Below are 22,321 nucleotides of genomic sequence, written 5' to 3' on the forward strand. Positions count from 1 at the left end.
AAATTTCAAGTGTTTAGACCCAAAAATTGTCGGAGGAGTTTGGTAGAGTTCTCAAAGGTCAAATCGTTGAACTTTGATCCCCTCAACAGCCAAATTTCTGGCCGAAAACAGATCACAAAGATTTCCCCAGATCTCAGTACCCTGTATATCAAATTTCGAGTCTGTAGACTAAAAATTGACAGAGATATTGTGTAGGGAAATGTTTTTCACATTTGTCGCCAGGTGCATATCTTTGTCAAAATTATTTTTCGGTGCATACGACCTTTATATTTAACACAGAGGGAATGTTGAAACTAGTATACAAGTGTTTTTCAATTCAAGATTAACTTTGAACCGTTGGGGTTATTTTTCGTTTGTCATCTCTGACATTAATAAGTTAAAAATGTAAAAAAAATTGGCTTAATTTTACTTTTGTTTTTGGGTTTCTATTTCCATGTGCATAAGGAAACTGATCTATTCTTATCAAAGTCTTTGTTGTTATTCAAATTTTTCTTTGCCATCGCCAACAACAATGGCAATAAAAGAATGGAATAAAAACGGATTTTCTATTCAGAAATTTGTTGACCTGGTAAATATCATTCTGCTGAATAATGATTAGTTATTAGTTTTTTTTGTGTTTTTTTTTCCTTTGCATTTTTTTTTTTTTTTGTGTGTTCTCTGTAAATGCTCCGACTGATTTTATTGATTTCACCTTGGAATGTACTTCAACTTCTGATTCTACTTTCACTTTCGTTTTTGTAGGATTTCTTTCGAATTGTGCGTTCAACGTGAAGTTCACCGTTTTAACAACAAAGTAAAAAGTGTTCAATTCAAAATTCACAAATTTGAAGCTCAAATTAACAAAATGGTTGACATGGCATTTAACATTATAACGAAAACTAAACTACGAAAAAGCATTTTAAAAATATGCACAACGTCAGATTACAAGAAAGCTCAACCCTAAATAAGAAAACTTCAACGTATGAAAAAGCTGAGCATAAAAGTTTTAGAGTTTAACATCAAATTAAAAATAGTTTAACATCAAATTAAAAATGGATTAACATCAAATTAAAAATGGATTAACATCAAATTAAAATTGATCAACATTAAATTAAATAAGAGTCAACCTAAGGAGAATAAAAATTAAAAAGCGGTTAACATCAAATTAAAGGACGGTCAGCATCAAATTGAGAAACGGTGAGGATTAGATTAAAGAGCATTAAACAATAAATTATAAAACTTTCATAATAAAATTGACAAAAACAATTGTCAACATTAAATTAAAAACGATCAACATTAAATTAAAAAAAAACATTAAATTTAAAAAGCGATCAGCATTAAATTTAAAAAATATCTACATGAAATTTAAAAACGATCAATATTAAATTAAAAAATATCAATATTAAATTAAAAAAAGATAAACATTAAATTAAAAAAGATTAATATTAAATTAAAAAAAAAGATGAACATCAAATTAAAAAGATCAATATTAAATTAAAAAAAAAGTAAACATTAAATTGAAAAAAGATCAACATTAAATTTAAACTTAAAAGTGGTCAACATTAAAGAAAAAACTCGTTAGCATTACATTAAAAAGAGATCAACATTAAATTAATAGTTTTTAATTATCAACATAACCTCAGTTATACGTCATACAATATGGAGAAGAAAGACCCAGATAAGATTGTCACTCATATTTACACATTTTCACATTTTCTCAAAAACTACACCATGGATTAAAAAAAAAATTTTTCACAAACATTAGTCATGGTGAAAGTAAATTTTTCACTCATGGAGAGGGATCCCACATATGCAGTCTCAATACTTGTTTTTCTTTGTAAATAAGCTGTTTTCTTTTAACTCAGATTTAATGAATTCAAATTTTGAAACAATTTTGCTCTAATTCAATGTTTTCTATGATATTCTATGAAAATTTAATTGACATCAGGACCTGTGGCATAACGGATATAAGTGCTAGGTTAAATAAGTTGTAAGTGACAGTTTTCTGGAGATTTAAGGTTCACTCTTTAGGGCAAATGGTATTAAAGTATCTTTTATAAATTGCTTAAGATTTCTATCCATTCATGGCTGAGAGGACAAGAACAAATTATCGCTATTGATTACATAAAATGTGCTATTCAAAATTCTATACAGATTCCCGAATTTGACAAGATGCAAGGTTACATCGGCTGAAACTTTGCAAAAATAACATCCAAGATGAGATCGATAGTATAAATAATTAAAAAATCCAAATTATTTTCCTTATCTCAAAAGTTCTGAAACAATAGTTACATATTTTACTTGTTAGTTGAATTAATTTGTAATTGACTAGTGGGGGGGGCGGTAAAGCTCGGTCGCTGACCCCGACCTCTCCTCCTCTCTCACATCCCGCCCCTACAGTAGTCGACGGGATGCAGCCCAGTAGCGACTCAAGTGACCCAGAAAAGCAGAGACACCCACACATCAGCAGAAAAAATAAAATAAAATAAATAATAGTAATAATGATAAAGACAACATAACAGAGAACAATAAAAAAAAGCTTACGCTAAAACAGGTTATAAACCAAAAGAAAAATAAATAAATGAAATAAAAATAAAAAATAAAGACAAATAAATAAAAAATAGCAAATTTATAAACATGTTAATTACCTAATCATACCATACATAAATCCCCTACTCACATTTGCCCCGAGGCCTCACATAGCTACACAACTTCCGGTCCTTCATCCAGCATGCTTTGCATCGACCTGTTACGCACACCATTTGAAAAGGGAAAATTTTTCCGAAATTAATAATGGAATACGTCGCATAGGCTTACAAGTAAGACATTTTACCACACAACTGAATAAATATATATATAAAAAATATATATATATATATGTATGTACTTATTGATTTGTAAATCGCCACTTGTTCTCGTCTTCTCTTACCAATAGCGACTATAATTCATTCCTCGCATTGTGACAGCCTTCTAAATCTCTTTTACACACCTATCCCACACAATGCTTCAAGCAAACTGCATATCAATCCTACACTTTAATATATTTTAATTCATGCAGATTTCGTATTTATTATTACAGAGTCAATTCTCTATTGTACCTAATATATAGAACTGATTCCAAAATTAAAAAACTAACTTGGATGGCACCAGCTAGAATCGAAACTAAAACAGTTAGTGCTCCAACTGCGTTACCCACCGTTTGAGCTGTCAACAGATAGATAGGAAAGATTTAAAGTTAAAACAGCTCAAGCTATAAATGAATTTGTGCATGCGCAAAAGTAATAGAAATATTTTGCATTTCAACTTTCCTACTTCTGTTATTCATTCATCCAAACAAAGATTTTACTCGTTGTAATCCATCTTTGGTGTATGATTAGTATTTCCTGTTAATTTCAGTGTTATGTGACCAGTAGTTTAAGAGTTTATCGGTTAAATATTTTCACACAGACACATACACAAATACATATATCTACTGTTTGATTTAGCTACACAGAATATTCTGTGTTTCCTCCACACTAGGATTCGTCAGGCCTCCTAGTGTGGAAGTGTAGCTTAATTGCCATATATATTTTTCTGACTTACTACCTAGCTCTACCTATGTATTGAGCACTGTTGAAGTAAATACTTAGTTTACGCATTGCCTGTTCTACAAGTATTTTAATGGTGAATGCTCTGACGAACTGCAAGCACTTGTGCCCCCACAACGTAAACACCTTCGACAAACCCGACAGGCAGCTAAATCCCATCCCCACATAGTGGAGATCCCTAGATGTAAAAGATCTTTCTACTCCAGTAGTTTCTTCCCCAGAACCGCTAGACTTTGGAATTCCATTTCAGGTCCCTGCTTCCCCAACTGTACTGACGTGCAGAAGTTCAAGTGTAACGTGAACTGACATTTTGCTGCCCAAATCCCTACATAGTACCCCAGTAGTCGTTGCCCCTGATAGTAGCCCCCTAAACCAAAGTGGCAATGTGCCTTGTTTGGGGTGAAAATGTAAAAAAGAAAATTTATGTAATTAAATGAAGTAGTCATAATGTTTTATTTATATAGAAAATAGTTTGTTTATTTGTGCCAGAAAAAGGGAATTACGTATGTGTGAATAACAGTCGTTGATATCATTTAATGCATCTGCCAATATATATAATGCATGCGTGCATGGGTATTTGTAAATCCAACCCATCTTGTTTTCAAATTGTACCAGTGGCCTTCATCTTGTTTAGGAAGCTGTAAAGTCAGGCAAACGCCAAATGATGTTGACCTATTCGAGAACCACCTCACCATCGTGATTACATTTGATTGAGGATAACTTTTGTCATATCCTATGAAATGCGGCTATTAGCGACCTTGGCATTTTGCAAGCGGCTCTCCAAACTTCCACACCTTTGCAGCAATCCAAAATTTGTGCTCGTTACACGTCATAGTCGTTTGCATGTGACAGTCCGACAGAATTCTACAGAAAAACAATGTCAACGCAATTAGTTTTTCTGTTTTTCTTTTTATCTATTAAACAAAACAAAATTTGGTAGTGCTCCTGGGTATGACCTTAAAAGACATCCAGTGGTGAGGCCCTATTCGGCTACTGTGGGGAAGTGTGAACTTGTTTCTTATTTACTATTGCTTCACTTCAGCCCAGAGTTGTAATATCTATTAGGGGATCTGGTGCTACCAGGTCAGGCTGTCTGAAGATACTAGCTTCCTGAACAAACATTGGTGTTATTGTTTTTTTCCCCCTTTGCAAAACTCAATAATGTCCTGCAAAGTCAAAAAAATAAACAACAATTTTCTTAGAACTTGAAGCATAAAAACTTTTGCCAAAATAACGGAATTCGCCAAATAACGGAATTCGCCATTAAATAACCCAAAATGATTGGTTTGCAGTAAAACAAAACAACCAAACTAAACACAATCTATATATCTATAAAAATGAAATTGTCTGTGTGTGTGTCTGTCTGTGTACATTTCCCTACGAAATTACTCTGTCAATTTTCAGTCTACAGACTCGAGATTTGACATAAGGGGTATTGAGATTTGAGAAAATCTTTTTAATCCGTTTTTGGCCAGAAATTTGGCTGCCTAGGAGACAAAGTTCAATGATTTGACTTTTGAAAACTCTACCAAACTCCTCTGCCAATTTAGGGTCTAAACACTTGAATTTTTTCATGTAGGTTTCTTAAATTAATAGAAATTTTTGTGTGCGAGGCGTTTGTTCAGTTAGTAGAGTGCTTGCCTCACATGCAAGAGGCTCGGGTTTCACATCCTGAGTTCGGATGTGTCTTACTAATGAGCCCAAATGAGGGCGAAACTCGAATGTTGGACTTCCAGTTTGTTGACTCTCATGGCGCTTGTGGGCTGCGCCGTTGTTTGGTTGTGGAATTTATTATATATATATATATACATATACATATATATATATATATATATATATATATGGGGGGGGGGCTCAGAGGTCAATGAATAAGGGTCGCATGTTGTATGTTTTGGTTTCGATTCTAGCTGATGGCACCCAAGTCCTATATATATATATATATATATATATATTTGTTTTGATCTTATTACTATATATTAGGTTCAATATAATAATCGATAGAGAATTGTCTCCATAATAATAAATATGTATCATCCTATCTGAGAGATCCTCCTTCAAACACCTCGACTTAACATTCACTAGCAACATGGATCGAAATAAATACATTGAAGACATTGCTAAAGCTACTGCAAAGAAGGTGGCTTCCCTCTAGTGTGCTAGAAAATTACTCATACCAGAGTATCTTATATCGTTACAAAGCTACAATATGCCAATGCATGGAGTATTTGCAAAAGTTTAAAGACACTGTGAACAAACATCCTGCTGCTCAACTCCCTACAGCCCCCTATTAGACTTGATTGTAAATAGTAACCCCTTACGTCTATCTGACAATATGTTTTGTTTGGGGTGAACAAGAGTAAAAAAAAGGACAAGAGTGAAAGAATGTTTGCATGCCACAACGAACATATGAGCTTGCTATTTATTTGCCTCCCAACAAGGACAGTTTTTAATGTGGGGAAAATCCAGCTCCCCCCAGAAAAGGTAAATTTGGAATGGGACAAAAATTTTTAAATGGCTTCAGCCTAAAAGGATTTCCTCTTTACTGCTCAACGTTAGCAAAGTGTAATATCAAAACAGATAGTGTAACAAAGCAGCGGAGACGTATGTAGCAGCAAAGGTAATTCATATAAGCAAATGACCAAGCCATGGTATGAGTTGATGTCACAGCAAAGAAAGATAAGGAAAAGCGGAAATTTGCAACCATGTAGGCAGCAACAGCGAAGCAAAGGACGTGCCGATGAGATTTGAAAATAAATGCACGGTCATGACTAGACTTGAGCTGACGTGTCGATGTGGGAGAAGAACTAGCATGTGTTTGACACAGCAGTTTTATGAACCACATGACAAATGAAGAGACTTGTAAAACTAAGATGCAGGCGTCGTTTGGAAAGTACCATGAATAAATTCCTTTTATTTCAACTAAGAAAAATCTCAAGTCAAATTTCTTTCCTTTGTTTTTTTTAACAAGACTTTCAGACACGGTGTTGGGTCGGTGTTAACCTGTAACTACCACCTTATAATACTACATTTTCCTACGAGCCAATGTTGTAGACCCGTACAAGTGGTCACAAATAAAAGAAACCACAAGTAGTGTAAAGTGTATAAATATAATATGTAATATGTAAAGAATACAGGAGCCACTAAAGTGGTATGAGAGGAACGTGTTCGTAGCATGTGATTAAACATGGTATGAATGTCTCCATTTAGTCTCTGCAACCAGTGGTATTTATATGACTGGTTGATTCCACTTGGTTCTCAAATAGGGGTGATTTGTATCCCACAACAATCAAGGAAATGAGAAAAGCAAATCCTATGACTAATTTTGTAATTCTGTATACACAACATAGACTTATTAAGAAAAAAATAGCAGGGCTACATGGCATTACCCAGGATCTGACTTAGAAAATAGAAGAGTCAAAAAAGTTTGGCTTATTTAAACTACTGTTCCCCAGTTCGATACAAAACACCTGATGAAGGCCGGAGGGCAAAACGACTGAAACGTTGTGACTATAACAACCAAGATAAGGAAGTCAGTCCAACAATCTCAATAAATGAAAACACCTCATCTCAAAAATACAGACAATTACTACTGTTCTCCCATTAAATATTATTTTCATAACGTTTTGGTCAATATAACCTCTGAACTTCTTATAGCACATTGTATCAAACTCTCTAATCTGCATAGAATCTCAAATCTTTATTTTATCCATGAGAGTAGGTTGTTCATGTTCCGTCAGCCACGTCTTAAAAAAAAAAATGCGTGGCAGCGACTGAGCTTGAACAGATGTGTCGACGCGGAAGGAGAAAAAGCATGTGTTCAAACAGAGTTTTGTTAACCACATAATGAACGAAGAGACTTGTAAAACCAAGATACAGGCGTGGTTTGGAAAGTACCATGAATAATTTCCTTTTATTTTAATTTTAAAATAGAAGTTTTAAATATTTTCTTAATTTTATTCTTAGTTATGGATCGAGCCTTCAGCCTCCAGAAGACTGTTATTTAGATTTTATTATTACTTAGCATTTTATTTGTTGCACCCTGGATTCATATGGACCTGTGGTCGAATGGAAACATGTGGAAATGTTGTAAGAGTAATACCTAAGATAACAACAGAAGTTCAAATAATCGAAAACATAATTATTTATCTAAAAAAAAATGTTTTATTTTATAATTTAAAATTTAATTTTATCATTTAAAACATTGAACAATACAAATAATACGTTGGTTAACAAATAAAAAAAAAAAGGAATAATGAAAGATAAAGTTTTAAAATGATTAAATGTGTTTTATTTTATAATTTAAAATTTTTATTTTATAATTTAAAATTTTTATTTTATAATTTAAAATTTTTATTTTATAATTTAAAATTTTTATTTTATAATTTAAAATTTTTATTTTATAATTAAAAATTTTTATTTTATAATTAAATTTTTTTTATTTTATAAATACAAATTTTTATTTTATAATTTAAATTTTTTATTTTATAATTAAAAATTTTTATTTGATAATTAAAAATTTTTATTTTATAATTTAAAATTTTTATTTTACAATTAAAAATTTAAAACATTGAACAATACAAATAATACGTTGATTAATAAATAAACAAAAAAGAAATAATGAAAGATAAAGCTTAAAACTTCATCTTTTATTATTTCTTTTTTATTTCTTAAACAACGTGATTAATTGAAATTAAATTTTATTCATAGAATTACATTTTCAATAATCACGTAAATATAAACAAACGTTTTTGTTTTTTTTACATTAATCGCTATATACCGGTGTCGCCCGAACGTGTCCCTTTTTGTAATAATAATTCCAGACTATTTGTACAACTAAACGGCAAATCTGTCAGAAAAGCAGACTCTATCGCTGATTTGGTTAATGTCTCCAAGTTTATTCTTAACTTTGTTCCAAAATATAAACAAAACCCACATAAATATCTATCAGTTAACTTGATCGGACGTTTTCCACGTTTCCATGTTGAATCAGATGTTTGATGTCATGTGATTTCAGAGATCAGTTTATTTCTTTTGAGAAATCTTATGTCAAGCTCTGTCTAGTCTCGCAAAAGGCCAACGATAGGCAACTTTAGATCAAGGGGTTGTTATGTTGTTTGCTATGTCTGCTGAAAGGTTCTCTCTTTGAGGTCTCTGTCGGTGTCATTACTGGCAGGACCGCTGTGCTGATAGTGAACCCTCTATGAAATGACAGGTCCTTCATGACTGAGACAATTTTTATTTTTGTTCTTATACAGAGTGCCCCTTTTTGGGGAACTGGAAATTTTCCATATTAAAATTGACCTTGTGTATAACTTTGCCCTCGTGGGGAGGCAAGTAAATGAGGAGCAAAACATTTTTTTTTAAATATTTTTTTTTTATTTATTTTAATGATTAAGGAGAATTATAACTCGAGACCCGTCCTCAACAAAGCCAAGATTCCAACTTTTTTCGATCCGACTGTGATTGTCTCGGCTTCAATTGATTCAACACACACACGGTAAAAAAAAACACAAACAAAAAAACAACTCGGCTGAAAACATAACTTCTTTGGTGGAGGTAATAACTGTATTTTTTAAGTCACATGATCTATAATATAAATCTCACCTGTCTGTTTAAATGTATGTATGTATGTATGTATGTATGTATGCCTAAAACTTTCGATAGAGGGGACGGATTTTCACAAGACCGATGTCGTTTTGAAGATCGACCCTTCGGACGACAAATATCGAAATATTTTCGAAAAACATTAATTCCTTCACTCTCAACTGGCCACTTTTCTACAAGACAGGAGTCGCTTTTTTCGCCGATATTTTCGAAAGTCATCCCCTCTTTTCGATTGACTAGCATTAATTTAAACTTTTTTTTCACGTTCTTTTCCGTCTTTGCGGTACGGGTTTGAGCCTTCTGCCTACTTCCACTTTTTTTTTTTTTCATTTTTTTTTTTTTTTTTTTGGCTCAACACACACCTCCAAACACCCAGGCAACGCCGAGCACTCAGGCTAGTATTTCATAATATTTTTCAGATGAGGTAATCACATCTCTATAAAAAGTTGAGTATCTTTATATATGTTTTGGATTCGTTTTGAAACTAATTAACTGGTAATTATGAATTTTAGAACACAGCTGCTAATTATATGAGTTGATAATGTTAATAATATTTCGTTTAATTTAATTTTATGGATAGAAAGTGTGGAAACCCTTTGTGAAAATCCAGATACGTCTCATTTTTATGAAATTTTAAACGATATTAGATATCAATAAATAAATATTCCCTTTTTTAAGTATTGTAAAAAAAGCTTTAAGGGACATAATATGGAAACAATCTCGGATTTAAAGTACGAACCAGATAAGGCTCTTCCTTACATTGTCAGATGTCGGTATATAGTTTTACAAGTGATTTATGTTTTTGTTGATTAATTCCCCCCCCCCGTTTACAAATTTCTCATCTCAAAAGTATAGAATTCAAAAATAAATAAATAAACAAACGTCCTTTTATTAAAATGTCAACTGTTATGTGTTTACGTTTTGTTTGTGGTGTCCAGTGAAGATTAGTATCAAAAAAAGAAAAAAAAATGCTGATGAAATCGACTGCCACTGTTAAGGTACAGACGTTTTCTGAAATGCCAAGTAATGATGGGCCAAAAAGAAAAAGGAAGTTAAAATGGTCATAAAACTGTCAGGACATAAAAGGCAACATTTAATCAAAACAAAAAAAAAAGTCGTCGAATGGTCCGGTTGTATCATCTGTTATGACATATGGCTATTTAAATATCGAGGCAGATGCAGCATCAACACATACATAGTTCTATATGCATATACATAAGTACCTACATATATAATTCTACATCAACACATACTTATTTCTACATGCATATACATACGTACATACATATATAAAGTTCGACATCAACACATACATAGTTCTATATAAGTACATACACACATAGACATTTGCATAGAAAACTAATGCACGTGTAGACACATGTGTATCAGGTTTCTGTAAAGTATTTTAGTTTCAATTTGATTATAGAGTTTTACAGTATAAGGTTATTTTTATATAGTTTTACGGCTTCGTTTACGTTAGATGGTTTTATGGTTAAATTAATCAATATAGAGTTTTTAGACTTTCTGTATGCTGCTTGTATATACTATGTTATTTGAATATTTTTTAGCAGTAGACTATATACTGTTTGTATAATATGTTTTTATAGTATTTAAGTCATTTGGATAGAGTTTTTAGCTTATTTATATAGTATAGGCACCGCCAAAACTGGGGGGGGGGGCAGGTAAGTACTTTTTGACGGACCGTCTTTTTAAAAATCTACCAAAAATCAGGTAATTATCCAATCAATACGAAATTTTCAGCGATTATTAAGAGAAGTATGAACTTTATAACAGTGCACTTATTTTTCATAAACAATATTTATATATATATATATTTTTTCTTACAAAACCTCCCCTTGTTTTGAGGGGGTTCCAAATATGCTTAAAATAATCATCTGAAACTGAACAAAACATATTATGTTGTTGTAAGGGACGGGATTATAGATAAAAAAAAAAAAACTTGTTTGCATACCTTATTTTGATGTCTGAATATCAGAACTTCGATTGTGTTTAATTATCCCGCTTTTGAGTTTTGAAGTGTGAAATTCGGTGAATATGTTAAGTAAAATAATTAATTTAAGTTAAGCAAACCCCCAATTTTTTTTTTTAATATTTATACGAAAAAAGCCATTTTAAAATCTTTGATAAATAAATTAACAATTTCTTTTTAGCGAGACGAATAATGCATGACCATTATTAAACAGGGCATGCTTTGAAGAATCGATACAAAAAAAAAATTCGATAAATATTGTGCCCTTTGTGTTAAAAATATCATTATTTTTTCGATCAAGTTTGGAAACGTTTGCCGCCTTTCGACTACGGTGGACCGAACGCGCTGAAATAATTTTTTTATTCTGCTTTAAATTGCCCCCCTCCCCATTTTGGAGAGCCTGGCCCCCACACACATACACATTAAAAACTAAACTCATACAAATGGTCACCCATCTGGTACTGGCCAGCCTCAGCGTTAATAATACATTGAAATTTTCGTCACTGAAAAATAAGTTTTTTTTTGGCTTTTTGGTCTTCCATAGTTTGCTTTTTATCAAGCACAAATGTAAACAGTAATCAAATCGAATCGAAGCAACTGGTTGCCTATATGAATAAGTGGAATTATTTGAAATCCAGGTACTTATATTATAATATTTTTGCATATTCTCATAGAAAATCACCCTAAATCTTAGTTAGACAAGAAATAAACAAATTAATTCTTTCAAAAACCTTTTTTTTTTAACTATTTATATACGTTTTTTGTGCAAAACAAAAAACGCCAATTGTTAACTTTTGGGGAAAATTTAACATTTAAAATTTAATTAAAAATAGTAGAAAAAGTTTTACATTATTCTGCTTTCTATATGATAACATTCAGGGTTTTATCTTTCTGGAAAAAAAAAGTTACTCAGAAATAATGGATTTTAATAAATGTAATTTCGTTTTAAAAAACAACAACAACTTGATTTTTCGGCCATTTTTGGCGGTGCCTAATATAGTATTAAGGTTATTTGTATAACATGTTTAGGCTTTAGGTTACTTGTGTATGTTTTTAGGCTTTAGCTTAGTTTATATAGTATGTTATTGTGCATAATATTTAGATTATTTGTATAAAGAGTTAAAAATTATTGAAATCGTCCTATCACTAATATATATATATATATATATATATATATATATATATATATATATACGCTTTATTTGTTTTTACATAAGTATTAATAATATGTTGCTACACATTCAAGAGCATGTTTCAGTCAGCTAGTTACTATTACATACAGACCTCTTCGGGTGATACAGCTTATATGAAAGCAAAATTTGCAATGAAAATATCAGGTCTTCTTCGTCACAGTGAGTTAATATCAGGAGGTTCCATCAGAGGTTGTGAAAAATAAAATTTGTCCAGTATATATATATATATATATATATATATATATATATATATATATATATATATATATATATATACACATATATATATATATATATATATATATATATACACATATATATATATATACACATATATATATATATATACACACATATATATATATATATATATATATACACATTAGAATAATATTTGTCTAGGGATGATGAAATTAGAAATTAATTCCTTGAACAGTTTTGCACTATTTCTTTTGTTCTTTTACGAAGACTAAAATCAATATAAAATGCTACTAAATTATATATCTAGTATCCTCATTCCAATTTTGATCAAAATTCGTTACATGGTTTTTATTCCAGAAAATGTCTTTCATCTAAGACTTAATCATTAAAGGTTCTTAAAAAATGTCAAATTAAGGGAATCTTGCTCAATTGGTTAAATGCTTTCACTTTGCAAAACACGAAATTAAACTAAATATAACCCAGATTATCCATTTTTACGCCCTGCAGATGTTTTCCAAAATTCATAATGTCCGTTGATTAGTTTAGGAGTATATCCTATTCTTAGAAATGCATAAAAATATATACAAAATCATATATATATATATATATATATATATATATGATTTTGTATATATTTTTATGCATTTCTAAGTATAGGATATATATATATATAGTATATATATATATATATATGTTTTATTTTTTTATTACCGTTTTATCTGTTTGGTTACATATGTTTCGGGTGTTGGATCATGTTTACGATCCAACAGCCTCTTCAGACATTACAGAAAAGTTTTTTGTAAGGTCTGATTCTGTAAGGTCTGGCGAGGCTTTTGGATCGTAAACATGGTCCAACATCTGAAACATATGTAACCAAACAGATAAAACGATAATAAAAAAATAAAACACATATTTGCTCTGCGATAGCATTGAGCACTTTCTTCAGGTTTTTACTAAGTACCAGGTGTACCATATATATATATATATATATATATATATATATATATATATATATATATACACGCATTTATTATTTTTTTTAAATAGGCGGAGACGCTAACCTTAATATATCATTTAAAAAATCAACAACAAAACCATATATATATATATATATATATATATATATATATATATATATATAGTAATAAGTAAGTATGAAAATGGCCATTGATATCTATGGCAAGCAAGCTATACATAATCTTCTGCATTTCATTTCTGTAGGGAATCATCAGGCTAAAAGTTGTGGACATAATACCTAGCTCTATTAATGTATTGAACACTGTTGAAATAAATACTGAAAATCGATACATAAAATACATCTCCTAACAACATTTTAAGTGGATACATAAAATAATATCACACACACACACATGCGCACACATAATATATTATATTTATAAAAGTCAGAATGTGTGTAGGCGTGTGTGATGACACTTCTCAACCTATATATTCATTAAATTTTTGATCTACAAACTTGAAATTTGGTATATAGGATATTCAGACATCTGAACATTTTTTTTAATCGGTTTTCATCCGGAAGAAAGGGCTGCAAATGAGTCAAAATTAAAAAAATTGTTATGTGAAGATCATCAAATTTTTATCTGTTTGTCAACTGTCTCAGGAAAATGTACACGCATGAATCGTTCACATTAGACTCCTTATTGTAAGAATAAGTAGGTTTGAAAACACTTTTTTAAAGACCGTGTCAAGCTGGCCTAATGTTTAGCGTACTTGACTCACTGTCTTTAGGTTTTGGTTTCGATCTCAGCTTAAGTATTTCTTGAAAACTTTTTTGCTTACAAGAAGTGAACTGTTTGGAAAAAAATAATACTCGCATGCACTGCTCATGTCTCAGTTTATGCATATTTTATGACTGGTCAAATCCAGGCAGACTAGTAGTGTGTATATATATATATATATATATATATATATATATATATATATATATAAAATTCAATATGGCGTAATGGAAAAATATAAAAGTAACTGCAGCTTCTCTTCCAATTTTCAGAGTTCTACCATGTCAAATCACATTTCAATTCCTTTTGACGAATTGATTGTTGTTATTTCTTCTGACGAGTTTAAGACTTAATAGGTTCACTAATTGATATAATAATTAAGTGATTGATTTTGTGCTACGAAACAGATACTGTCAAGAATTGTATAAGTGAACAGATTGAAAGAAATAAATTATAAGATGGTCAACATCATGACTTTTGGAATATAACTTTTTGTTATTTATTCTATATATATATATGGTGGAATGGAACGATAAAATTGTCACCCTAAAAAAAAAAAGACATGATTCCATTTCCGTTTGGTGAAAACCAGTTTTCTATTTTTGTGTTGCAGACTATACATTAGTTGGTCAGCTGTGTATGAATCCCAAGAGTGATAAGAGCATTCTATCTTGTCTGAAAGTGACACAATGTTCAACGAGCAACTCATACTCTCTACCGTTCCCAGTTATAACAGCAGAACAATTGCCAGCATCACTGGATTGCCACGAATAACAGAGACATGCCCAAGGTGATAAAAACAAAGTTCTCGGTCATGGTTATGGTCTTTAGTATGGTTTCAAGTGTGGGCCACGTCATGCCACCTTAAATCCTCAAAGTCGACTTTTAAAGTCAACACCAAAGTATACCTGGATGTGCTGAAGAGTGTGGTGATCCACTGGTCCAATCAGGTGGCCACTGGCTGACGCTGGATGTGGCAGGAAAACTCAGCGCCGCCCCACAAGTCCAAAGAGACCCAGGATTGGCTTCAGAAGGAGTGCTACAGCCTGTACCCTTCTCTCACTGCCCCCTCCTCATCCGACTTGAATCTGCTGAACTACTTCGTTTGGTCATATGTCGAGAATATCACCAATATGACCTCGCACAAGACTAAAGCCAACCTGATTTTTACCATCCGCTGTCGTTGTGGACCTGTATCAGGGTGGTGATTGAGGCTGAAGGCGGCTACATTGAATAGATGTCAGCTCTACTACAAAATTCAGTTACCTGAATTGATTTTTTCAACAAAGGTTTAAAAATAAAGCTGTAATGCTGTTTTCTTTAGTGCAACAACCTTATCGTTCCATCCCTTATATATATATATATATATATATATATATATATATATATATATATATATATATATATGCCTGGATGCCCAGCGTTGCCCGGGTGTTTGGAGGTGTGTGTTGAGCAAAAAAAAAAAAAAAAAAAAAGTGGTAGTATGCAGGCAGGCTCGAACCCATGACGCGAAGGCGGAAAAGAAAATGAAAAGAAAACCTGACATCTTATCCCTACTCCACTTGCAAAAATGGCAACGCAAAAAAAACAAAAAAAAAACAAACTCTCCTTGAACAAAAGTGCCCAGTTGAGAGTGAATGAATTAATGTTTTTAGCCAATTTTTCGATATTTGTCGTCCGAACTGTCGAGCTTCAAAATGATACTGATCTCATGAAAATCCGTCGCCTCTGTCGATAGTTTTAGGCAGACATACATACATACATACATTCATTTAAACAAACAGGCGGGATTTATATTATAGACTAGCCTGGATGCCAAACGTTTCCCGGGTGTTTGGAGGTGTGTGTTGAGCAAAAAACAAAAAACAAAAAAAAAAAAAAAAAACGTTGTAGTAGGCAAGCAGGCTCTCAACCGTGATGCGAGGCGGAAAAGAAAGTGGAGGTGTGTATAAGCATGTTAGTCGAGCAAAAAGAAAAAGAAAAAAGAAAAAAAGAAGGAAAATTGCAAAAAAGAAGAGTAGTAAGCAGGCTGGAACCCATAACGCGCCAGAGGAAAAGAGGTGAAAAAAAAAAACAAACAAACGGTCTTACCGATGTGCCTACCGTGGTTGTGACGTCACGGGCGGTCGAAATAACGCCTTTTAAGCGACGTCGTAAATGCGAGAGTTGAATGACCTGCAAAAAAATGTTAGCAAAAAAAAAAACCGATCCTCCCTGTAAAAAAGTGCTCAGTTGAGGGTGAAGGAATTAATGTTTTTGGCCAATTTTTCGATATTTTTCGTCCGAAGGGTCAACGGCAAAACCATATCGATCTCGTGAAAACCCGCCGCCTTTATCGAAAGTTTTAGGCAGATATACATACATACATACATACATGATGATTACAACGCCTTGTCAGACAAGTGCCACTCCCTCAGACACTTAAAGTACATGAGCCCAAAAATGACTTCCATCGCCACAGGACCATTTTAATAGACAAATGCCTGAGGGAGTATCTATACACAGATGATGTTACAGAGTCTTAGCTTTGTACAACAGGTAAGTCTCTCTCTCGGTTCAAAATGTTGACATCCAGCAACAAGCAAGAGCAAGATAGCCAGCAACAAGTTAAACTGCAGACCAGCTTAATGCGGGTACTGGTTTCCCGCTTTATGGTTTTTTAAATCAGAGATTTGCTTCTCCTAGAAAGGCTTACGGAGCCCTCTCCACCCCAAATACATACATACATACAGGTGGGATTTATATTATATATATATATATATATATATATATATATATATATATATATATATATATATATATATATATATATATATATATATATGTATTGTGTGTGTGTGTGTGTGTGTGTTTCACCAACTAGAATGCACTAAATGTCATAGGTAATCAGTAAAGATGATAAGATGAATTTATTGGTGGAATGAGAGGATCATGAGGATCCTCTCCAGGTCTTTTCTCATGACATTTAAAACAATTCCTAATATAGTTAGATACTTGAATATCTCTCTCTCTCTCTCTCTCTCTCTCTCTCTCTCTCTCTCTCTCTCTCTCTCTCTCTCATCAAAATGCCTATTATTGTTAATTTCCTTTTCTAAAAGTGCAGGTGTCTTGGGTTTGATAAATTGAACTTTCAAGTCATTAACTTGTAAATCACTCGCATTTATTTACTGTTTACTCATGTCATTTGCCTGTGTTGCCATGTTGAGAAGCCTCCCAAGAGTTAGACACAAGGTCGGTTTTTAATGTTGAGGAAATCTAGTTCCCCAAAAAGGGGCACTTATGATTCGGACAAAAATTTGAATCAATTCAACCGAGGAGGATTTCTGCTTCACTGATTGAAGAACAAATGAAGTGTGGTATTAGAACAGATACTACATTTTGATTAATTGATTTGCAAAGAATATAAAAAATTCATATTTAAAATAATTTAAGCACAATACCGTCAAAAATGCGGAGAAAATAAGCGCTGTGGAACATCCATCGTTTAAAGTGATATGTCGAGCCTACTTGTAACTAGAATACTTTTAGTTACCACAATACCGCATTTACACTGGGACTGTTCTATTTAAGATTTGTTGGAAATTTTATTTTTTCACACACACACACACACACATATATATATATATATATATATATATATATATATATATATTTTTATATATATATATATATATATAAAGGCTCCTTCATTCTTTGACAGACTACGGATACCCACGAAGAGGTGTCTGTGCCTGAAATTTTTGTGGCAGAAGCTGCGCAATCTCCAATTATACCTCTCCTGATTCGATATTGTTTAAATACCAGTGGCAAGTGAATTGTATGTACAGGACGACTGGAAACAAATGCCGAGATAAGCGGGGAGCACATACAGTGCCTAGAATTCCGAAGTGGTCACCCATTTGGTACTAACCAGGCTCAACATTGCTTAACTTCGGTGATCTGACGAGTACCGGTGCATCAACGCGATTTTATCTATCTATATAATTGTAACACTCAAATGACCTTGTAACGGGTGTTTTAACCCCCATCCGGTTTACGACTTCCGGTTGCGCATGCGTACATTAGGGACTGACAAAATTCACCACAGAATTACCCCACCCTATATGTAACACGATGTAACTTTATTATAAATTAATGTTATCAGTATAACTTTTTTACCATTTAAAAGAAGAAGGACAAAATAAACCTGTAATAATTAAAAAAAATTCTTTTTCATCAAACGAAAATAATGAAATTGCGAGACAAATATCTTGTTTACATAATTGACGCTTTAAAACAACGTTCCCATATAGTAAGCATCCCGAACATGAAAACATACCCGTGTTTAATAAATCTAGCAAAAATCAACTAATGGTCAGATTTTCGTGAAATTTTCGATACTTTTCCATTTTAGAATGAAATTCCATATAAAATGCAGTTTCCGTAAAATATATGACGGGAAATATTTTTTTAGTGCGCGCCCTCCTCCATATTTATTTTTTCGAAATTCGAACAAAATATATTTAAATCTATCGAAACTTCTATTTATTATGAAACATAAGAGTTCAAATAAGTAAAAAATATATTTTTTTAATTTAAATACACATATTGAACAAAAATTTACCTTGAAGTTGCAATTTAAAAAATGATATAAATTTAATAATATGTTTTGTTTTAATAGAGTTTTTTCGAATTATTTTTACTACAATCAGTTGAATTGCTAAGAAAAAGAAACTTCGTAAACATTACTTAATTTTTAAAAGATTAAAACGATTAAAATTCCACTATTTCAAAATGTTCCGTTACAACATAAATTCTTAATTAATTGTGTTAAAATTTTTTTTTAAATGTTAAGTGTTTACATAAACATGGCTCTTGTCAGCTATTTTATCGCAAGATTAAAACCGATTTGAAAATATTATTGCATAAATATTAAGCATTTTGTAGGCCTCCCTCATATTTTGTTCGTCTCTTTTTACCGAACAAAATATGGAAGCCCGTAGGTAACCAAATGAACATTCAGTAAAACCCGTGTTTCATATTTAATATACAAATGTTTATAATATTATTAATCATTAAACTTTAACTCTTAAAACCTAACAAAATTATGACAAAGATTAATTATTAATTGCAGTTTGAAGAAAATAAACAAATGTTTTAAAAAATTATTAAGTCGCTTCTGCTTTTCCATAGTTCGTATAGTAAACACAAGTCTGACGTCATTTTTTTTTTTTTTTTTTTACACAGAGATCACCACTTATCAAGGCCCGGAAGCCACTCAGGGATAAGGGCTATTGCAAGTACATTACGTTAGTGAGGAGATTTGATGAAGTGTTTACTTAAGGGGGTGGTTCATTAGGAATTTGTTAACATTAGACTTGAAGACATCCAAGTTGTAGTCCGGAGGGAAGCAGGCAGACGGAACAGAGTTCCACAGGCGTGCAGTTCTAAGAAAGAAGCTTTGTTCATGAAATCCGCGTTTTGATTTAGGCACAGATATAGAGTGGGGGAAATTTTTCACAGTGGATTCAGCTAGACGGGTGTTTTTCGTGAAAGATTGGCGAGGGGGGACCAGGGATTGGAGTTCAGACGAGCACCTGCCATGAAAATAACGATAAAACAAGGATAGGCTTGCAACGTCTCTTCTGTGGGAGAGGGGTTGCAGGGTAGAGAAAAGGGCATTCCCCACTAAGCCACGAAGTCTATTTTGTACTCTGTCAAGGCATGATAGGCTGTTTTTGGCAGCTCCTGCCCAGATATGGCAACAGTATTCCATCCTTGGCCGTACTTGGCTTTTATATAGATAGAGAATTGCATCAGTAGTGAGATATCTTCTGGAGCGGTAGAAGGATCCCACCATCTTTCCAGCGACCTTGGCAACAGACTTGATGTACGTGTTCCATTTCAGATCAGGAGTAAAGGTCAAACCCAGAAGCTTGTCAAAACACGGGGCCTCACCCAGACGAGAGCCATCCATCACAATTGATGCCAGCTGGGGATCAGAGCGTTGATGATGTAAGGATAGGAGTTTGGTTTTGGATGCATTAAAGGTAACTAGCCACATCTTCCCCCACTGAACCACGTGCTCGAGATCAGAGGAGAGAGAATCAGAGAGAACTTTGTCATTTACAGCCTTTGATGTGTTGCCATAGATGGTCGTGTCATCAGCATAGATGTCAACGAATGATTTAAGTATGTGTTTAGGGAGGTCATTGATGTAGATCAGGAAGAGAGTTGGGCCCAGGATTGACACCTGAGGGACTCCAGCATTTATATTGCAGGCCTCCGATTTTTGACCATCTACCACTACTCTTATGAGCCTATCGGAGAGAAATGATTTAATGATTGAGAAAACATTTCCAGTTATACCGTAGCTGGAAATCTTGTGAAGTAGACCCTTATGCCATACTTTGTCGAAGGCCTTTGATATGTCAAGAGCAATTGCCCTAGAAAGGAAGCCTTTGTCAAGAGATTCACTAATCCTGTGGGATATAACTGTAAGCACATCTGCGGTAGACCTTGCAGAGCGGAAACCATATTGTGTGTCACTAAGAAGGTTATTCCTGCTGAGGTGGTTGACTATTTCTCTATTTAATATGGATTCCAGCAACTTATTCATAACACAGAGAAGACTTATTGGTCTGTACTGAGAGGGAGATGACTTATCACCTGAATTCTTAAATACAGGGCAAACTGATGAGGTCTTCCAGGGGGTCGGAAAGCACTTCTCCTTAAGGCAGCGCTTAAATAGTTTCGTAAGTATGGGAGCAAGTTCTGGTTGAAGCTTTTTTAACACTATAATTGGGATGCCATCAGGGCCAGTTGCTTTACTGGAATCTAGGTTTTTTATTAGCTTGGCGACCTCATGCACGGATATTTGTATGTTACCTAGCTTGTTCTGTGTTATAGGAGGAAATATGGGAAGTTGATGGCCTTCGTTGCATAGGGTAGAATTAGCTGCAAAGTTCTTTGCAAATAGTTTGGCCTTGTCTGACGCTGATGAGATGACCTCTGGTCCATTGATAATGGTTGGGATAGAACGCACACTTCTGTTCAGGATCCTATTTGTTATTTGCCCAAACTGGTGGGAACCAAGCCGCTGATCAGCTACCTTGGATTTAACAGACTAGGCATATAGCTCTCTTGCATTTTTTATTACTCTTTTACATTGGTTGCTGGCAGTCCTGAAAGCAGCTTTAGTCTCAGTGCATCTATTACGTTGGTAGCTATGAAAAAAGTGATTTCTGTGCGCGATAGCAGCAGCACATTCTGGGTAGAACCATGGCTGGCTGTTAGGTTTTTGTTGGAATTTTTTAGATGGTATGAATTGGTCTATGCCTACAATTAACCATTCGGTCAGATCTGATACTATAGAGGACACTTCCTTTTTAAACATGGAGTGCAGAGGTAAATCAGATATGAATGTACGGAAGCTATCCCAGTCAGCCATAGAGTATTGGTATACAGTACGGTGGAGGGGTACGTCTGGGGGCTTCTTACATTTTGTTTTTATCTTAACTGATACGACGGAGTGGTCGGAGGATCCTAGAGGAGAATGAACGGTACATGAACATAGCTCAGGGGACGTTGAGAGAAAAAGGTCTAAGAGGCTTGCATATTGATTGGGTGTATCGGGCACACGGGTGGGTTCGCGAACAATCTGAGTGAGGTCATAAGCAATGGAAAAATCATGACAAAACCTCCCCTCATCATCTGTCTTATTTGAATGGGTCAGCCATTCCACGTTATGGACGTTGAAGTCACCACAGATGTGGATGTTAGCCGAGGGATGTGAAGACAGTATGTGGTCTATTTTCTCAGATATGCTCTTAAAGATAGTAACTCGGCTGTTGTGGGGCCTATAGAGGGCAAATATAAATGCAGTGGTGTTAGCAAGTGCAACCCTGAAGCACATATAGGGTAAATTAGGATCTTCTCTAGAGATATCCCTGCCACATGGGAAGCCATCCTTAATGTAGGCACATATTCCATGCCCATGGCGATCTTGGGAGTCAGATTTAGCTGTTAAATTGGAGTATCCATTAATTA

Source organism: Euprymna scolopes, chromosome 5 (assembly GCF_053919585.1).
Source record: "Euprymna scolopes isolate OS-2025 chromosome 5, ASM5391958v1, whole genome shotgun sequence".
NCBI lineage: Eukaryota > Metazoa > Mollusca > Cephalopoda > Sepiida > Sepiolidae > Euprymna > Euprymna scolopes.